The sequence below is a fragment of the Trachemys scripta genome, chromosome 22, assembly GCF_013100865.1.
Source record: "Trachemys scripta elegans isolate TJP31775 chromosome 22, CAS_Tse_1.0, whole genome shotgun sequence".
In the NCBI taxonomy this organism is placed as follows: Eukaryota; Metazoa; Chordata; order Testudines; family Emydidae; genus Trachemys; species Trachemys scripta.
Window position 1 is genome coordinate 10,952,855 of NC_048319.1, and position 4,808 is coordinate 10,957,662.

The window sequence follows — 4,808 nt, forward strand, 5'->3', positions numbered from 1 at the left end:
TTATGATATTGGCAATCTAAAGTCCCTTGAAATACAGAAAGTCTTCGTTCTATAGTTAAAGAACAGGTTTCAAGCACTTGCAGACCTTGATGAAGAGGAGGGGAATGCAGATGAGGAGATCAACAAGAAGTGGGGCAAAAGTAACAGCAATTTATAAACAGAGCAGTGAAGCCTGTGTAGGCTACAGGCAGAAGAGAAGGAAGGAGTGAATTACGCCCAGCACATGCAACGCCATAGAAACCGGACAAGCCCCGAAGACAAGTTGTAAAGACACAAAATCCCAGAAGCTAAAGGACAAATACCACGAGCAGTATAGCAAGGCACACTGGGAAGTCAAACACCTTGTGAGAGTGGACAAACGGCGTTATATTGATAATCTGGCAACACCAGCAGAGGATGCAGCTGCTCATGGTGAACAAGGAACAGTCTACAAAATGACGCGGCTTATCAGTGGTAACCGGCAGACACCAACAAACATTCTCATCAGGAACAAACAAGGGCACCTAATAACAACCGAAAAAGAACAAGAAATGCACTGGACCGAGCATTTCAAAGAATTGTTGATCAGGGAGCCACTTAAAGAGGAAGCAAATATCCAGGAGGCAGAAGATCTTGATATCAACACAGACACCCCAACTAAGGAAGAGATCATTCAAGCCATCAAATCCTTAAAAAAATGGGAAAGCTCTTGGCAAGGATAACTTGAATGCAGAATTGTTCAAGGTAAATTCTAAATTAGCAGCATCTGTCCTGGCCCCTCTATTTACATCAGTCTGGGAAGGGGAAAAAGTGCCAGATGAATGGACCAATGGGGTTATAGTGAAGATACCAAAGAAAGGAACTCTCAGTGATTGGAATAACTTGTGTGGTATCTCACTTTTATCTGTGCCAGGCAAAGTATTGTGTAGGATCATAGTCCAGCGTATATCAGATCGCATTCTCAGAAAAGAGCAAGCTGGTTTTTGGAAAGGGCGTGGATGCACAGACCAGATCTTCACTTTACAAAACATAATAGAACAGTGCTTAGAGTGGCAACGGCAACTCTACATAAATTTCATAGACTTTGAGAAGGCTTTTGATAGCATTCACAGGACCAGCCTATGGCACATTCTGTGGGCATTTGGAATTCCTTTCCGTATAATCAACATCATCAAAAGCTTCTATTTCAACTTTACCTGCAGTGTTGATCACAGTGAGCTCAGTTTTGAAGTCAAAACAGGAGTACGTCGGGGTGTGTCATGTCTGCAATCCTCTTCAACGTTGCCATCGACGGGGTAATGCTGCGTACAACAGAAGACATGCCAAGAGGCATTTAAATGGACACTCTTCTCATCCCTTGAAGACCTGGACTTTGCAGATGACGTCGCTATCCTATCACATACCCAACCCCATATACTAGAAAAAACAACTCGACTCAACGCATTCAGCCAGGAAATTGAACTGAAAATCAACCGCAATAAGACTGATATCATGACCTTTAATATTGCCTCACCATCACCAGTACGGATAGAGGATTATGTTCTCACCAATGTAGAAACATTCACATACTTGGGCAGCACCATCAGCCAGGACGGTGGAACAAGCCAGGACATCCAGAACAAAATCAATAAAGCCAGGAATACCTTCAGGAGCTTAAATATAGTCTGGAAATCATCAATATACAACACCAACACCAAACTTAAGATTGATCAGAGCTGCGTACTTTCAACACTACTTTATAGTGCAGAATGCTGGGGAATGAGAAAGTGTGTCATGTCCAAACTGTCTTCATTTCATACAACCTGCCTCAGAAAAATCCTCCGTATCTTTTGGCCCAGAACAATCTCAAACCAAGATCTATTGACATAGTGCAGCCAAGAGGATCTGAGCACCATCATTGCCCGGAGGCGTTGAAGATGGATCAGTCATGTGCTTCAGATGGAAACTGATTCCATCACCAGAGTAGCAATAAGATGGACACCTGAAGGTAAGCAAAAATGAGGCTGCCCAAAAACAACATGGCGAAGAGCTGTGGAAGTCGAGCTGAAAAACCCGGGGCACAGCTGGGGAAGTATTGAAAGACTTGCCAGAAACAGACAGAAGTGGAGGAGCGTCGTCACTTCCCTAAACGCCAGAGATGTTATAGGAACGTGATGATGATGACCTTTGCCATACCCGAAGAAGAGTTCTGTTTAGCTCGAAAGCTTGTGTCTCTCACCAACAGAAGTTGGTCCAATACAAGATATTACCTCACCTACCTTGTCTCTATAATATCCTGGGCCTGACGGACTTACATGGCTACAACAACTCTGCATATAACGATTTTACTAACTTATAAAGTACTCTGCATAAAATAATTGTTTAATTTGCTGAAAGGAACATCTTTTATAAAAAGGGAAATCTTATCAAAGTTGCTGTGCAGGAAAAGGGTGTCTTTAAAGATACCACGTACACAGAATTCACACTCTTGTGTCTCATGCCTTCTGTCATACAGAGAAGCTCCATAGGTCTTGAGACTTTTGGACCTCTGATGCACTGGCTGGGTTTGAGAGCTCTGTCGTATTGAGCATGCTTCAGCCTCAGAGGTTCCAGAACTTTCCAGCTTGTTTCCTTTATGACAACAGTTCCAGTCCTGTCACAGCTCCAGCTTTGCTGGTTCACCAAATTCTTCTTGGAAAGAAAACCTTGATGCAATATATGCACTTACTTTAGTGGTTTTCACTGTATTTGAGATTAGATTGCAACCACCGAGGAAAAAAGGATGAACTTGTCTAAATTTTTAAGTACATTTTTCAGAATTTAGCTTCTCTGACGCATATGGCAGGCACCATAACTTTCATATTTGCATGTTTTCTAATGGACCAAATACTGTAATTCTTAAATGTCTGTTTAGCTAGAGGTGCCTGTCAACAGATGAAGTTGGCCTGCATTTACATGAGAAAATTGTAAAGAACAGATTCTTTAGCATCTAAATTGTTTTAAGACAGCACTCCAAATTGATATTCTTCAAGGTAGGGAATGTGACTTTTTGTGTTCGTTGCAGTGTGACGTTATTGCAGTGTGTAAATGGTTTGTGTGTACCCACCATTACCACTTTGTGCTTGCATTTAAATATTACCTGGTTTTTAGGTTTATAATATAAAATTTTCAGAAAGTGAATAAGGAAAAGTTATTTACTTGTTCCTATAATATAAGAACTAGGGGCCACCAAATGAAATTAATATGCAGCAAGTTTAAAACAAATAAAAGGCAGCTCTTCTTCAAACAGTGCAGTCAACCTGTGGAACTCCTTGCCTGAGGAGGTTGTGAAGGCTAGGACTATAACAGGGTTTAAAAGAGAACTAGATAAATTCATGGAGGTGAAGTCCATTAATGGCTATTGGCCGGGCTGGGTAAGGAACGGTGTTCCTAGCCGCTGTTTGTCAGAGGGTGGTGATGGACGGCAGGAGAGAGATCACTTCATCATTACCTGTTAGGTTCACTCCCTCTGGGGCACCTGGCATTGGCCACAGTCGGTAGACAGGATACTGGGCTGGATGGACCTTTGGTCTGACCCAGTATGGCCGTTCTTATGTTTTTGTTCTTGTGTTCATTGGAGTTTGTGTGACCAGAAGTAGTAAACATCCCTACCGAAAATGAGACTGGAGCACTTTTTTTTTTTTTTTTTTTTTAATAGAGAGTACTAGGAAAGGTCGTTCCTCCCAGGATGCAGTGCTAGCCAGTCGGTGCTCTCCGCTGCTGAATATTTTTGTGTTTGATTTTTGGTTGAGTACAAAACTATGGGGAGATGAATACATTTTCAGACAGCTTGGAGGAGGATCTCGGTCTGGTGTGGAAGGAGCTTGCACACTTTCTTTTTAACTTTAAAAATTATTTTTGATTAATGTCTCATTTCTAGTGGGGAGATAAAAGGATGGAAAACAGTCTTGTTAAGTAAAAACAATGAGGCGGTATTGTGGCACCTTACAGACTAACGTTTATTTGGGCATAAGCTTTCGTGGGATATGCCCAAATAAATTTGTTAGTCTCTAAGATGCCACAAGGACTCCTAGTTGTTTTTACTGATACAGACTAACACGGCTACCCCCTCTGAGTCTTGTTAAGACTCCTTTTGGTTTTCTGGGTGTGATGCCCAGTATTTTAGCAAGAGTAATTAGGACTTTTAAGGTCTGGCTACACTGCAATTAGACACCTGTGGCTGGCCTGTTCCAACTTGGGCTCAGGCTAAGGGTCTGTTCAATTGCAGAGCCCAAACATTGGCACTACAAGTTCAACAGCCCCTTAACCTCAGCCCTGTGAGCCCAGTTAGCTGGCATTGGCCAGCGGTGGGTTTTTAACTGCAGTTTAGACATACTCTTAAGTTCTGTTCCCAGCTCTCGTGATTCAATGGGGCACCTTGAGTTACTTACCCTCGTTTGTACCTCCATTTCTTAATCTGTAAAATGGGTCTACCGCACAGGGGGTTACGAAACTGTAAAGGGCTTTGAGGTCCTCCAATGAAAGGTGGTACATAAGTGCAAACAATTACATTAGCACCGTGTATTGTCTGTTACAAAATGCATGAACTCTGGCTTTACAGGAGCCATAATATTTTTTCATTGCATGCTGGGCTGAGGGGGAGGAACTTCCAAATAGTAGTTTGCAACTTTGTCTGGTGTTAGTGGTAATATAGTAGTGCTAAGGCCTAGGATAGAAGTGGATTGCTTCTCAGCACTTGACGTTAGTACTGTCAACAGTAACTGATTTCCCCTTGGGATGGGTAGGGGGAGCAGAAACAAAAATGGGATTCCCCCCCCCCCCCAAAATAGCAAAATGTAGTTTAATGTAGG